The sequence below is a fragment of the Entelurus aequoreus genome, linkage group LG17 (assembly GCF_033978785.1).
Source record: "Entelurus aequoreus isolate RoL-2023_Sb linkage group LG17, RoL_Eaeq_v1.1, whole genome shotgun sequence".
In the NCBI taxonomy this organism is placed as follows: domain Eukaryota; kingdom Metazoa; phylum Chordata; class Actinopteri; order Syngnathiformes; family Syngnathidae; genus Entelurus; species Entelurus aequoreus.
The window spans coordinates 27,089,381-27,106,880 of record NC_084747.1 but is presented as its reverse complement, the minus strand read 5'-3'; the positions used below and the strand labels follow the sequence as shown (position 1 = coordinate 27,106,880).

At 38.5% G+C, this 17,500-nt stretch overlaps 1 protein-coding gene across 6 annotated transcripts in view; it reads left to right on the top strand.

Moving 5' to 3' along the window:
* Positions 1 to 17,500, top strand: part of tncb (tenascin Cb) — a 232,461-nt gene that overhangs the window by 115,752 nt on the left and 99,209 nt on the right. The gene's annotated exons all lie outside the window — the stretch shown is intronic.

Below are 17,500 nucleotides of genomic sequence, written 5' to 3'. Positions count from 1 at the left end.
AAAAAGGACTCGTACAAAACGGCGTCGCACATTGAAAAGATTAAAAATGACTTCATCCCGTACTAGCCCCCACAAAACAGCACCATTGACACATGTGACGTGGCTTTTACACATAAAAACTGTTGGAAGATAAATATTGTTCAAAACAAGACAATAGCATGCATGTAGTACAAACAACTACAGTAGTTTCATGAGGTGATGCAATAATAATGTGCAGTATCGCATACTTCTTCATATTTTCATGGATAAATGTTTAGGAACTATTTTATATATTACATTTAGCAGAGTTTCAAAGCTAACACCTACCAGCGTTTGAAAGCTAACACTTAGCAGTGTTTGAAAGCTATTACTTAGCAGTCTCAAAGCTAACACTTAGCAGCGTTTGAAAGCTACTTAGCAGAGTTTCAAAGTTAAAACTTAGCAGCGTTTGAAAGCTAACACTTAGCAGAGTTTCGAAGCTAACACTTAGCAGCGTTTGAAAGCTAACACTTAGCAGCATTTGAAAGCTAACACTTAGCAGTGTTTGAAAGCTATTACTTAGCAGTCTCAAAGCTAACACTTAGCAGCGTTTGAAAGCTACTTAGCAGAGTTTCAAAGTTAACACTTAGCAGCGTTTGAAAGCTAACACTTAGCAGAGTTTCGAAGCTAACACTTAGCAGCGTTTGAAAGCTAACACTTAGCAGCATTTGAAAGCTAACACTTAGCAGTGTTTGAAAGCTATTACTTAGCAGTCTCAAAGCTAACACTTAGCAGCGTTTGAAAGCTACTTAGCAGAGTTTCAAAGTTAACACTTAGCAAAGTTTGTAAGCTAACACTTAGCAAAGTTTCGAAACTAACACTTAGCAGCGTTTGAAAGCTAACACTTAGCAGCATTTGAAAGCTAACACTTAACAGTGTTTGAAAGCTAACACTTAGCAGCATTTGATAGCTAACACTTAGCAATGTATGAAAGCTAACAATTAGCAGCGTTTGAAGACTAACACTTAGCAGAGTTTCAAAGCTAACACTTAGCAGAGTTTCACAGCTATTACTTAGCAGTCTCAAAGCTAGCACTTAGCAGCGTTTGAAAGCTACTTAGCAGAGTTTCAAAGTTAACACTTAGCAGAGTTTGAAAGCTATTACTTAGCAGTCTCAAAGCTAACACTTAACAGCGTTTGAAAGCTACTTAGCAGAGTTTCAAAGTTAACACTTAGCAGTGTTTCGAAGCTAACACTTAGTAGCATTTGAAAGCTAACACTTAGCAGAGTTTGAAGACTAACACATAACCGCGTTTGAAGGCTAACTCTTGGCAGCATTAGAGCTAACACTTACCAAGGTTTGAGTGATAGCACTTAGCAGTGTTTGAAAGCTAACACTTAGCAGCATTTGATAGCTAATACTTAGCAACGTATGAAGGCTAACAATTAGCAGCGTTTGAAGACTAACACTTAGCAGAGTTTCAAAGCTAACACTTAGCAGAGTTTCAAAGCTAACACTTAGCAGAGTTTCAAAGCTAACACCTAGCAGCGTTTCAAAGCTAACACCTAGCAGCGTTTGAAAGCTAACACCTAGCAGCGTTTCAAAGCTATCACTTAGCAGCGTTTGAAAGCTAACACTTAGCAGCATTTGAAGATTAACACTTAGCAGCGTTTGAAAACTAACACTTACTAGCGTTTGAAAGCTAATACTGTGCAGCATTTGAAGATTAACACATAGCAGAGTTTGAAAGCTAACACTTAGCAGAGTTTGAAAGCTAACACTTAGCAGCGTTTGAAAGCTAACACTTAGCAGCATTAGAGCTAACACTTAGCGAGGTTTGAGTGATAACACTTAGCAGCGTTTGAAAGCAAACACTTAGCCCTTTCAACGCTACAAGCATCAGTCTTGTACAACTTTTACTCTCATCCACAAGCAAATATATGTACATTTCCTTCACAGCTACATCACTGATGCACACACACACACACACACACACACACACACACACACACACACACACACACACACACACACACACCCTCAAAAATCATTTCCAGTATATTTTGAGCGCACGGTTGAAGAGGTTGAAGTGTGAAGACGAGCAGGAAGATGGTTCAGGTGACTGGAAGCCTTTTAGCCGGCTGTCATCTTTACGTCACGATGACACGTTGAGGCTGAAGGAGCTCCAGACAATAAGCGTCCATCAGCGACCCACATTTGGAGTGTGACCTACAAAACGAGGCGAGCTTGACAAATTCTTCAGAAATGACAAGAAAGCAGGCGTGTCCTACTGGGCCTGTTTGAAATGCATCCTGGGAGTTGAGCTGCTGTTGAAGTTCTAGCACATTCACGTCTGTGACAGCTTCATTATTGGCTCCGTTTGATGTCGAGACACGCGACACACGCAGAGCTCGGAAAAACTACTGATTGCTTGGATCGTTAGCCTAAAGAAACCACGGAAACGTGTGCCTCGAGGCAAGAAACACAACATAGGAACCACACGGGTGTACAACACCTCATTCAAGTGAGTACACAAGTCTGCAAATATCCCAGGGTATCTTTTCATGGGAGAACACGGGAGGAATGAGACAATGTAGAGTAGTCAGTGTACAGCTTTTATAACTGGATGAGGCAAGCCCTGGAGGAATTGCGTGTGAATGCTTCAATGTTGAAGTGGAACTGACAGGATGTAGTATGAATGTAAGAATAGTTTGAATGTTGGAAAGGTTTGAATGTTGAAGAGTTTGGAATTTCCAGGAAAACCGGAATTTGGTTTGAAACTTGGGAAAGTGCTAGTTGGATGAGTGGAATGTGTTCATGTTGGAATGGTTTGAATCGGCTGAAAAATGTGCGAATTGTAATGGACAATTCATTTTGAATGGGGAAAATGTCCCTGAAAACTGGGAATTCTTGGAAATCCAGGATTTATTTTAAATTGTCGAAGGAGAGCACACAATTTTGAACAGGCTGAATATTTTGGGGTTGAAACGGCTTCAATCGGATGAAAAATGTGGGAGTTGTGGAACTTTGAAGAATGCACAGATTTTCCAGGAAAATCGGAATTTGGTTTGGAACTTGGGAAAGGGTTAGTTGGAAAAGTGGAATGTGTTAATGTTGGAACGGTTTGAATAGGTTGAAAAATGTGCGAATTGCGGAAGTTTAAAAAAATGGACAATTAATTTTGAAAGGGGAAAATGTCCATGAAAACTGGGAATTCTTGGAAATCCAGGAATTTTAAAAAAAAATTGTTGAAGGAGAGCACACAATTTTGAACAGGTTGAATATTTTTGGAGTTGGAACGGTTTCAATCGGAGGAAAAATGTGGGATTTTGGAACTTTGAAGAATGTCCAGAATTTCCAGGAAAACCGGAATTTGGTTTGGAACTTGGGAAAGGGTTAGTTGGATGAGTGGAATGTGTAGATGTTGGAATGGTTTGAAGAGGTTGAAACATGTGGGACTTGTGAAAGTTTAAAAAATGGACAATTAATTTTGAATGGGGAAAATGTCCCCTGAAAACTGGGAATTCTTGGAAATCCAGGAATTGTTTTTTAAATTGTTGAAGAAGAGCACACAATTTTGAACAGGCTGAATATTTTGGAGTTGGAACGGTTTCAATCGGATGAAAAATGTGGGAGTTGTGGAACTTTGAAGAATGTCCAGAATTTCCAGGAAAACCGGAATTTGGTTTGGAACTTGGAAAAGTGTTACTTTGAATGGCCAGGATGAGTGGAATTGTGTTGATGTTGGAATGGTTTGAATAGGTTGAAAAATGTGGGAATTGTGCAGCTTGGAAAAATATCCCAGTGGGAACTTCCTGGAACTTTGGGAATTTTGGCAAAGCGGGATTTTTTGAAAATGATTGTTTAAATCGGTCAAGAAATGTTGAAGTAGTAACAGTTTTTTAATTAAAAAATTGTATGACAGAATTTCGGGAAAACCGGGAATTTTTCAAGTTCTTAAACCAACTTGGTTTTTTGTCCTAAGAGGAATGTTGTGACGTTGAAAAATGGGTTGAAAAATGAGAAAGGAGTCATCGCACTAAAAAGGGTTGGAAATAAAGTTAGAAAAAAACAGGAATTCTTGGAAATTTGTTGAACGTGAATTTTCAAGATGAATTGAATGTGTTGAAGGTGGAATGGTTTGAATCAGTTGAAAAATGTGGGAGTTGTGGAAGTTTGAAAAATGGATAATTAATTTTGAATAGGGAAAATGTCTCTTAAAACTGGGAATTCTATGAAATCCGAAAAAAAATGTAAATAATTGTTGAAAGGGAGAACACAATTCCTGAACAGGCTGAATATTTTGACGTTACAACGGTTTGAATCGGATGAACAATGTGGTAGTTGTGGAACTTTGAAAAAGGTCCAATTCTTTTCAATGGGAATTTCATGTAAATTTGAGAATTTCGGGAAAAGCAGGAATTTTTGTGAAAATTATGAACAATATGAATTTTCTGAATGAGTTTGGAATTTTTCAAATCGGTCAAGAAATGTTGAAGTAGTAACATTTTTAATTGAGAAATGGTAGTAAGGAATTCCTGGAAAACCGGGAATTTTTTAAGTAAAAAAAACCCTCAATTTTTGTCCTGATTAAGAGGAATGATTTTGACGGTGGAACGGTTGAAGTGGGTTGAAAAATGTGGAAGGAGTAGTCGACAGAAAAAAGGGTGAAAATGGGAATTCCTGTAACTTTTTTTAACTTAAAAAAAAAAATATAATTTGAATGTCCAGGGTGAATGGAATGTGCTGAAGGTGGAATGGTTTGAATCGGTTGAAAAATGTGGAAATGGTGGAAGTTTGAAAAATGGCCAATTCATTTTTAATGAAAAAAATGTCCCGGTGAAATGTCCTAGCAGAAGGCCTGCAGGGTGATAAGTTTTTAAGCATTTATATTCATAGGGAACATCTCAATCAATCAATACATCTGCGAGCACTTGCTCCCGGCTGAGAAACCCGGACTTCTGCTTGTGATATTTGCAGTAAAACAAGAGAATTCTATCCACATGATGTCATTTTGGACTGTAAGCATGGGACTTTATGTGGACAGGCTGGACTTATGGTAATGAACAATTTGGTTTTGGAACCCAATGTAGAAGCACAGAGTTCCAAAAGAGTGTTCAACACAAAGAAACAACGTCTAAACAGGTGTCACGGGAACAAGGCACAGTCGCAATGACAGAACATGTCAGCAAATACTGGGGACAAAACAGCAATGATGTAAACAAACTTACAACAAATGTCCGAGGATGAAACGTAAGGGGAAGAATGAGACAACCCAGCAACAACAAATCCATGACAGACTAACTTGCTGACAGACCGATCGAACGACACAACCACCAACCGACCGACCGACCGATAAACCAACAGACCGGCCCATAGACTGGCCGAGAGACTGACAACAACAGTCAACAGACTGACCAACAGTTTGACTGACATATCGATCGATAAACCAACTAACAGACCAACCGACTGACAGACCAACTGACTGATCGACAGACCGACCGATAAACCGACAGAGAGACTGATCAATATACTAATCGACAGTTTGACCGACAGACCCATGGATTAAGATTAAGATTAAAGATTAAAGTACCAATGATTGTCACACACACACTAGATGTGGTGAAATTTGTCCTCTGCATTTGACCCATCCCCTTGGGGAGCAGTGGGCAGCAGCGGCGCCGCGCCCAGGAATCATTTTTGGTGATTTAACCCCCAACTCCAACCCTTGATGCTGAGTGCCAAGCAGGGAGGAAACGGGTCCCATTTTTATAGTCTTTGGTATGACTCGGCTGGGATTTGAACTCCAACCTACCGATCTCAGGGCGGACACTCTATAAACCAACTAACAGACCAACCGACTAACAGACCAACTGACTGATCGACAGACCGAACGATAAACCAACCGACAGACCAACCGATAAACCGACAGAGACTGATCAACAGACTAACCGACAGCTCGATCGATAAACCAACTAACAGACCAACCGGCCGACAGACCAACTGACTAATCGACAGACCGACCGATTAACCAACCGGTAAATCGACAGAGAGACTGATCAACATTCCAACCAACAGTTTGACTGACAGACCGATGTATAATCCAACCAACAAACCAACCGACCAAAAGACCGACCGACAAACTGACCCACTGAAAAACCGACAGACACACCAACCGACCGATAGGCCAACAGACATGCAGATCCTGGTGTGGATACAGAGTTTAAGAATGCCACTAATTGCTGCTTCAATCCAACAACCTTGCTGTTCTGCCACAAAGCAAGCTGCCTTAAACTCAGAAAAAAACAAGAACATCAAGGTGGGATCAGGAAAATCAACACCAGAAAAGTAGACCAGGAGGCCAGACCTCGAGGATAAGAAACACAGTGTAAACCAGAAGTTGTGTCCCACAAGAGACGGCAGCTCTATGCTAGTATTGCCTCTTAGCTCTAACACAGACATGACAAACTACAACCCAGAGACCATACACAACAAGTTAAGCTATTTTTAAATTTCCAAATAATTGTATTCAAAATCTTAAACATGGAACTCTATTTTTGAACTGTAAATCCTGAACCATCTGCTAAAAAATAGTAACTCTAACCGTTTAAAAAGACGATGTGTGCTCTGCTTGGCCCGTGAGGGTAGCCGATCAACAAAGGCTGGATGTCTTCGACAATGACTGCCTCCGCCGGTGCCAACGCGTTCATCGTGTACCTACCGCCATGTCGACGCCCGGATCTACGACCTCTTCCTTTTCTGCTGTTGCAACGGCGATTAAGATGGTGTGGTCATGGGTGAGCTGGTTTGCGATGTCCTCCTCCCAACTCCACTGCCTCCCTGGCACAAGCTGAAGACCTGGGCAATAGTGATCAAGGAGGACCGCTCCAAACTGTCGGGCCTGCATCTGTGGAACCGAGATTGGTTCGCCATCTCCTGCGACCTCTCATGGGACCACCATGGGTAGGGATGTCGTCAGGGCCAGAGAGGACCATAATCCAAGCGAGTGCCAAGACGAGGCATCGAAACAAAGCAGAGTGGGGGGTTGTTTACAAAGGAGCCGGTGTGACGCAGAGAAGCAAACTCTAATGTGACAGAGTTCTGCAGAAAAGTCAACTTTTATTGTATATTTGTTTTTTACCTTTGTTTTTTGTGTTTTGCTGTGTTGTCACATGTTGTTTTTGTTTAATGACGACCATGGTTGACACAAACCCGATTCACGGAAATCACCGGAATGCCACTTGTTAGTAAATACCATTGTTTACAAACTCTTTATTATGAAATGCATTCACTGTTCAAACGGTGAAAATTCTAAAATTAATGCGCATTCCGAGTGTTTCAAGGTGTACACTTCCTTGCCAAGGATTCAGTTCTTCCCTGGGGACAAACTGGGAGATGCTCCTTCAAGGACAGGCCGGGTTATTGATGCCGATTGGTATCGATCGTTGTGGACGCGAAAAGTGCTTTGAAGTATTTCAGAGACTCCCGGTCTCTGCACATCAAAGAAGATCGACTTTTGTTCAGAGAGGACTTTCTACCCGTTTGTTGCTCATTTCCATCTCTTGCACTTCCACTGACCCTTTGTCTCGCTTGGCATGAATATTGGCACCCTGCTGAGAACATATTTAGGAAGTATTTACACCCCCCACACTATATGTACCTGTACATCTTCTCTGTGACCAAAGGTGTGGTTTAGCCTTCCATTAAAAAGCAATCCCTCCAGTACTGTGACTACTACAGATTTTGCCTATGGTCTACGAAAGGGGTGTCCAAACGTTTTGACTTGGGAGTCGCATTGAGATAAAGAAAGCTGACTCCATGTAAAGTAACTATATGTCCAGTTGTGGTCAAAAGTTGACATACACTTGTAAAGAACATAATGTCATGGCTGTCTTGAGTTTCCAATCATTTCTACAACTCTTATTTTTTTTGTGATAGAGTGATTGGAGCACATACTTGTTGGTCACAAAAAAGTTTGGTTCTTTTATGAATTTATTATGGGTCTACTGAAAATGTGAGCAAATCTGCTGGGTCAAAAGTATACATACAGCAATGTTAATATTTGGTTACATGTCCCTTGGCAAGTTTCACTGCAATAAGGCGCTTTTGGTAGCCATCCACAAGCTTCTGGCAAGCTTCTGGCAAGCTTCTGCTTGAATTTTTGACCACTCCTCTTGACAAAATTGGTGCAGTTCAGCTAAATATGTTGGTTTTCTGACATGGACTTGCTTCTTCAGCATTGTCCACACGTTTAAGTCAGGACTTTGGGAAGGCCATTCTAAAACCTTTATTCTAGCCCAGGGATCGGCAACCCGCGGCTCTTTGATCACTCTGATGCGGCTCAGCTACAAACTTGCCGACCCCCCCGATTTTTCCGAGAGGTTTCCGGATTTCAGTGCCTCTCCCGGGGCAAACATTCTCCGATTTTCACCCGGACAACAATATTGAGGGTGTGCCGTGATGGCACTGCCTTTAACGTCCTCTACAACATGTCGTCGCGTCCGCTTTTACACCATGCTATCTGCGTGCCGGCCCGGTCACATGTAGTATGCGGCCTCCGCTTACACACGTAAGTGACTGCAAGGCATATTTGGTCAACAGCCATACAGGTTACACTGAGGGTTGTGATATAAACAACTTTAACACTCTTACTAATATGCGCCACACTGTGAACCCACACCAAACAAGGATGACAAACTCATTTCGGGAGAACATCCGCACTGTAACACAACATAAACACAACAGAACAAATACCCAGAATCCCATGCATCCCCTAACTCTTCCGGGCTACATTATACGCCCCCGCTACCACCAAACCCCGCCCCCCCCCCAACCCCACCCACCTCAACCGACGTACGGGGGGGGGGGTTTGTATGCAGTGTTATTTTATTTTAAATTTCAAAAGAGTTTTGTGGCTCCCATTGTTTTCTCTATTTTGTGAAACGAGTCAAAATGGCTCTTTGAGTGGTAAAGGTTGCCGACCCCTGTTCTAGCCTGATTTAGCCATTCCTTTACCACTTTTGACGTGTGTTTGGGGTCATTGTCCTGTTGGAACACCCAACTGTGCCCAAGACCCAACCTCTGGGCTGATGATATTAGGTTGTCCTGAAGAATTTGGAGGTAATCCTCCCTTTTCATTGTCCCATTTACTCTATGTAAAGCACCAGTTCCATTGGAGGCAAAACAGGTCCAGAGCATAATACTACCACCACCATGCTTGACGGTGGGCATGGTGTTCCTGGGATTAAAGGCCTCACCTTTTCTCCTCCAAACATATTGCTGGGTATTGTGGCCAAACAGCTACATTTTTGTTTCATCTGACCACAGAACTTTCCTCCAGAAGGTCTTATCTTTGTCCAAGTGATGTCAGATAAAACAAAAATAAAAAATAAAAAACAGTTGCGTGCTGCAAATGGCCCGTGGTCCACATTTTGGACGCTCCTGTTAAAAGCAAGTACTCAAGGCTCCAACATTGGTGTCATATGAGAAGTGAAACAGTTAAGAGTTAAATAAATATAAACATAAAAGACAACGTTCCTACTTTGAGTCAGAAGTATAAATACACTAAGTATCTACAGATTACTTTCATACAGACATGGTACACTAAAATCTGTGCTGCTTTGTGGTTTTCAGCAAAATGGCGCAGTGTTTAAGAGGTTCAGATGGTTCCAGTAGAAGCTAATAAGAGTCAAGTTACCGAAGTAAAAGCAAGGCCGGTGGTTGCTGGGAATGCTGACCTGCTGTTTTCCAGGTAGCACAGGTATTATTTATTATTGCTCCTTCATGTGCGGACAGAAGGAGCCGACTCAGCAACACGCAGATGGAGCGCCCTGAAAGACTCCTTGTCATGTAAGGGGTTCTCCTCAAACAACGTTCTCCCACTGTACTCCCGGAGAAGCCTGACACTTGTCCGTCAAAGTCGTCCCTCGTTTATCCACATGATCGTTTCCAGGCCTGATTGTGTTCGATGAATTCCTGTCAAGCAGGATTGTTACTCACTAATTAAAGAACAATTTAAAAACTTTTTTTTTTCTTTTCATAAATACATTTTTAGGCCACCTTTGAACTAACAATCAATTCTGAATCAAATTGTCAACCCAGGAATTGGAATTGGATCTAATCATTAGGTGCCTAAATACTCACATCCCTAATAATAATAATAACAACAATAATAATAATAATTCTAAATAGTTTTTTTTTTAAATACAATAGCTATATTTTCAAACTTTTTTTTTTTTAAGTTAACTTTTATTTAACCAGGAAAAAATCCCATTGAGATTAAAAACCTCTTTTTCAAGGGAGTCCTGGCCGAGAGGCAGCAAAGTTACACATACAATTACATTCACATTACACACTGTAATTGTTATATAAAATAAATAGTTTATATATATGTGTGCGTGTATGTTTATATACATAAATATATATACATATACATACATATATATATGTATATATATATATATACACACACACATATATATATATATATATATATATATATATATATATATATATATATATATATATATATATATATATATATATACATACACATACATATTTACATATATATATATAAATATAAACATATATATACATACATATATTTATACATAAATATACACATATATACACATACATATATATATATATATATATATATATATATATATGTATATATATATATATATATACATACGTATATTTATACATACTGTACACTACCGTTCAAAAGTTTGGGGTCACATTGAAATGTCCTTATTTTGGAAGGAAAAGCACTGTACTTTTCAATGAAGATAACTTTAAACTAGTCTTAACTTTAAAGAAATACACTCTATACATTGCTAATGTGGTAAATGACTATTCTGGCTGCAAATGTCTGTTTTTTGGTGCAATATCTACATAGGTGTATGGAGGCCCATTTCCAGCAACTATCACTCCAGTGTTCTAATGGTACAATGTGTTTGCTCATTGGCTCAGAAGGCTAATTGATGATTAGAAAACCCTTGTGCAATCATGTTCACACATCTGAAAACAGTTTAGCTCGTTACAGAAGCTACAAAACTGACCTTCCTTTGAGCAGATTGAGTTTCTGGAGCATCACATTTGTGGGGTCAATTAAACGCTCAAAATGGCCAGAAAAAGAGAACTTTCATCTGAAACTCGACAGTCTATTCTTGTTCTTAGAAATGAAGGCTATTCCACAAAATTGTTTGGGTGACCCCAAACTTTAGAACGGTAGTGTATATAAGAATCAATATTTAAAAAGATGTGTTTGGGCCATCTCCATGCAACTATGGCTGCATCTAAGGATTATTTTCACAGCCAATTAGTCAACGATTATCTCAACTATTAGTCTGATAATAAAGCCTACACATATTTAATGGCTCTAATTTTCCGTTGATTTTTAAATGCAGTTTAAGTTATGTGTTTACAATTATTATCATGTTTTTATTTAACCAGGATTGTCCCATTTAGATTTAAAAATATATATATTTTTCAAGGCAGTCCTGGCCAAGAGGCAGCAAAAGATGGAGTCACATGAGAAAAACAGTTACCATTCAAAATCGCTGTCTCAAGTGCTCTCAATCTGGACTTAGAGCGTTTAGTGAAATAAATTCAGTTCATTTTCAGTCTTTTTGCGACATGTTCCATGTAAAAGGAGCAGAGTCAACACAAGCCCAGTAGACCCAGCACGGCCTTGTAAATAAACGTATAGCAATGCCCCGCCTCCTGGAGGATGAAGAAGGTCATCCCAACAAAAGATCACTAATTCATTCTTACATTTGTATTTATACTGTAACTGTGCTGCTCGTTCAACTGTTAAAAAAATGTAAAATGACTATTAAAATGTTGTCCATTTAAAAGAAAGGAAAGGCAAAGTGCTAAAAAAAACCTGATTAACCTTGTTTATGTAATAAAAACAACAATTAAAATAGCAGCAATGAAAACAAACAACACACAAAATCTAACTTCCTCAAAACTAAACTGTTTAAAAAGCTGCACACTGAAGTATTAAATATTAGCAGTGTTAGCACTCTAATATACTCAGTGTAGAATTCTATATAAATAATCTATATAATTTAATGTATTTAAATAATATTCTAATATATTCTACAACAGTGGTCCCCAACCACCGATTGGTACCGGGCCACGCAAGAAACAAAAAAAAATTATTATTATTTTTTTTTTTTTAAATTAAATTAACATAAAAAACACAATATATACATTATATATCAATATAGATCAATACAGCCTGCAGGGATACAGTCCGTAAGCACACATGATTGTATTTCTTTATGAAAAAAAAAATAGAAAAAAAATAAAAAATTCCACCCCCCCGGTCCGCGGTCCCCAGCTACAAAAAGGTTGGGGACCACTGTTCTACAAGTACTAGCAAATCTCTAACCAACACATTTTACACAGAAATGAGGCTATTTCCAGGAAGAAGTACGTCATGCCTGCATACAATATCACAACAAATGGCAATCAGAAAACAAAGAGTAAACCCAACTACTACGGATACGGCAACAGCAGAAGTCACACTGATTTGCAGGTGTGTAATTTGTTGCGAGTTTATGCACTGTGTTGGTTTCGTTCTTTGAACAAGGTGATGTTCATGCAAGGTTCATTTTGTGCACCAGTAAAAAAACATAGTAACTCTTTAGTGTGGGGAACATATTCACCATTAATTAGCTGCTTATTAATAGGGATGTCCGATAATGGCTTTTTGCCGATATCCGATATTCCGATATTGTCCAACTCTTTAATTACCGATACCGATATCAACCGATACCGATATCAACCGATATATGCAGTCGTGGAATTAACACATTATTATGCCTAATTTGGACAACCATGTATGGTGAAGATAAGGTACTTTTTAAAAAATAAAATAAAATAAGATAACTAAATTAAAAACATTTTCTTGAATAAAAAAGAAAGTAAAACAATATAAAAACAGTTACATAGAAACTAGTAATTAATGAAAATGAGTAAAATTAACTGTTGAAGGTTAGTACTATTAGTGGACCAGCAGCACGCACAATCATGTGTGCTTACGGACTGTATCCCTTGCAGACTGTATTGATATATATTGATATATAATGTAGGAACCAGAATATTGATAACAGAAAGAAATGGGGGAGGGAGGTTTTTTGGGTTGGTGCACTAATTGTAAGTGTATCTTGTGTTTTTTATGTTGATTTATTAAAAAAACAACAAAAAAACAAAAACAAAAACGATACAGATAATAAAAAAAACGATACCGATCATTTCCGATATTACATTTTAACGCATTAACGCAGGCCGATATTATCGGACATCCCTACTTATTAACATGCAAATTAGTAACATATTGGCTCTTAACTAGTCATTATTAAGTACTTATTAATGCCTTATTCGGCATGGCCTTATTATAACCCTAAGCCTGGCCCTAACCCTCTAACCCTAACCCTAACCCGAACCCTAACCAAATAACTCTAAATTAAGTCTTTGTTACTTAGAATATGTTCCCCTAGTGTCCAAAAAACTCTGAATTAAGTCTTTGTTACTTAGAATATGTTCCCCATACTAAAGTGTTGCCAAAAACATATAATAACTTTGTCTTGAATTTGAAAAAAAGGAGGGTTCGGTGAATGCGCATATGAAACTGGTGGGGTTCGGTACCTCCAACAAGGTTAAGAACCACTGGTCTATATGCTACAGCAGGGGTCGGCAACCCAAAATGTTGAAAGACCCATATTGGACCAAAAATCCCCCCCAAAAAATCTGTCTGGAGCCGCAAAAAATTAAAAGCCTCATATAATTGTTATAATGAAGGCAACCCCCTCCACACTCCACCCCCTGGATTGTAAATAATTCAATATACTGTATATACTCTGATGATTAACTATTGTGATGACTGTATTATGCTGATAGTATATATTTGTACCATGAATTGATTAACGTGGACCCCGACTTAAACAAGTTGAAAAACTTATTCGGGTGTTTCCATTTAGTATTCAATTGTACGGAATATGTACTGCACTGTGCAATCTACTAATAAAAGTTTCAATCAATCAATCAATCAATGTAAGTGTTTATATCAGCTATATTAGCCTACTATCAAAGGCTGACGCAAATCTTCGTTGACAGAAATGTTGTATTATCATTTTTGTTCTACACATTTTTGTAACATTGGAAATCATTAGTAAAATGGAGGCTTCTCACAGGATGAGATCACTTCTGGAAATTACTGGCTCGGAATGGCCAAAGGTATAAGATGTGTGTGTTCAAGTTAAAGGAAACGACAGGCTGTCTTCTTCTAAAGGATTCATTACAATCTTTGCGAGCTGGGTTACGTTTGCTGTGGTCTGGAACAACATGGCACACGAACAACTATGAGTAATGCAGCCAATATTACATAGAGATAATGTGTCATGAAACATGCAAATATAAATTAAATACACAGAGGACAAAAGTAAATTAAATTAAATGAGCTCAAATATACCTACAAACGAGGCATAATGATGCAATATGTACATGCAGCTAGCCTATTTAGCATGTTAGCACCGGTTGGCTTGCTGTCATGCATACCAAATATGCCTGATTAACACTCCAACAAGTCAATAACATCAACAAAGCTCACCTTTGTGCATTCACGCACAGCATAACAAGTTTGGTGGACAAAATGAGACAAAGAAGGAGTGGCATAAAACACGTCTTTTTGTGGCAGCGTCGGAGAGTGTAAACACACTACGGTGAGTTCAATGATCGCTGAAATTAGTAGGACAAAACGGCGCCCGCCAAATACTCACATCAGTGAAACATGTTTAATATAAACAGTGGGATTTCTAACAATTAGGAAGGTTTGTGTCATGTTTGTTCTCCTACAGAAAATGTATTAAAACAAAATATATATGTTTTTCTTCATCCTTTTCTGACTTACGGGTTAACTGGCATATATTTCCCCTGTTATCCTATATGTCGATGTGTCATTGACCAGGCTAGCATGCTAAAAGCATTACACTAGGAGCGAAGCACCATCACACTAAGCATACTAGCTTTGTTAGACAAGATCATAGACTGTATTGGACAATATAGTTTACATACCAATTGTCCATTTCCATTTATTCAAGTAATAAGAAAACGCAAATGCCTGACTTATCTATCAAGGAGGAAATTAGCAAGTTTGGCGTCAGATGAAAAAATATTCTCCGCCTTCAATCGGTTCCATCTTTCAAAGGCATCCCGGGTACAAATCCTCGTTTTGATCCTGACTTTGTCATGAATAAGTTGAGATTCGTAACGAGGGCTTTTAGATTTACTAAGGTCTGACATGTTTAGTAGCTTTACCAGTGGCAACAGTGGTAACTGGCAACCTGGATATGACACACTCACAGACTTTCTAATTGGTCAAACGGTGGAGGGCGGGGCATCGAAATGAAAACAAAAAGATTTCGGGGCTGTAAATCTAAATTGGAAATGAGCATATCCCGGTTGAACTACTGTTATCAGTTATAGAGGTATTCGAAAAGAACATGATTTATTAACTAGATGAGGCAATTCCTTATTGCGTGTGAATGCTCCAATGCTTTGAAGTTGAACTGAAATCCTGGAATTTTTTTTAGAATGGTTGAAAAAGAGCACAAAATTCCCAAACAGGCTGAATATTTTGAAGTTGGAACAGTTTGAATCAGACGGAAAATGTGGGAGTTGTGGAACTTTGAAAAACGTCCCATTGATTTCAATGGGAATTTCCGAAAAAATTGGGAACTTCGGGTAAAGTGGGAATTTTTTTGAAAATGGTAAAAAACTTGAGTGGTCTGAATAAGTTTAAATGGTTGGTGTTGCAACTTAGACAGAACTGACCGCTGAAGACCCCCCCCCGACCCTCATTCCTTGTGTTTATTTACTTTTACGTTATATTTTATTGTATATTGTATATCTTATGTATTATTTATTTATTTATTTTACCTTATCTATTCTTTATTTACCTTAATATAGTTTGTTAGATTGAATCCAAGTTTGCATATATTCATGTGTGTCTATATTTGTTGTGGGCACTAGGCGACAATTACCTTGGGAATTAAGTGGGTGGGTATTGTAAAGGATGGGGTTTATTATGTTACATATTGAAAAATGTGCAGATACCTCAACTTGCTGTTGCCATGATCCATCATACTGTATTGTCTGCAAAATTCAATAAAAATATTTGGAAAAAAAAAATGGTTGCTGTTGGAACTTTTCAAATCGGTTGAGAAATGTTGAAGTAGTAACACGTTGAATTGAGAAATGGTATTACGGAATTCCTGGAATTTCGGGAAAACCGGGAATTTTTCCAGTTCAAAAACAACTTCGTTTTTTGTCCTGATTAAGAGGAATGTTTTGACGGTGGAACGGTTGAAATGCGTTGAAAAACGTGGAAGGAGTGGTCGCCAGAAAAAAGGGTGAAAATAGGGCTTTGGAAAAGCAGGAATTCTGGAAAATCCTGGAATTTTTTTTAACTTGGAAAAATTATAGATTAAATTTCCAGAGTGGCGGAATGTGTTGAAGGTGGAATGGTTTGAATAGGTTGAAAAATGTGGAAATGGTGGAAATTTGAAAAATGGCCAATTCATTTTGAATGGGAAAAATGTCCCGGAAGACCTGGAATTCTGGGAAATCTGGGAATTTTTGGAATTTTTCAAGGGAAGGCCCGCGATTCCCGATTAGGCTGAACAGTTTGAAGTTGGAACGGTTTGAATCGGGTGAAAAATGTGGAAGGTAGAGCGCGCCAAAATCTGGAGAAGAAGAAGAATAAGTTGAAAAACCATGAGCATTCACACAATAATGCCTTTTAATGATGTTGTGACATGAAATTATTACATATGGCTCCTTTAATTCTTAAAATGTTGGCTATTTAATAGATTGTATGTTTAATCTTATGATGTGTGTGTGTGTGTGTGTGTGTGTGTGTGTGTGTGTGTGTGTGTGTGTGTGTGTGTGTGTGTGTGTGTGTGTGTGTGTGTGTGTGTGTGTTTTTGATTGATTGAAACTTTTATTAGTAGATTGCACAGTACAGTACATATTCCGTACAATTGACCACTAAATGGTAACACCCGAATAAGTTTTTCAACTAATTGTTGTGTGTGTGTGTGTGTGTGTGTGTGTGTGTGTGTGTGTGTGTGTGTGTGTGTGTGTGTGTGTGTGTGTGTGTGTGTGTGTGTGTGTGTGTGTGTGTGTGTGTGTGTGTGTGTGGTTCTTGTTTGTTAAAGTGCCTTTTTTTCCCGGCACCGGAAATTGCCGCTATTTTAAAACGTACTTGAATTGATGTAGAGCATTTTAGATCGGGGGCCACATGGAGAAAAATCCACTCCCAAGTGGGCCAGACTGGTGAAATCACGGCACGATAACTTAAAGATAAAGACAACTTCAGATTGTTTTCTTTGTTTAAAAAAAGAACAAGCACATTCTGAAAATGTGCAAATCATAATGTTGTTGTTGTTGTTTTTTACACTTACATGTTGCAGTTAATAGTATTTTACCTTTGACATTATTTATACTTTCTGAATAAATTAAA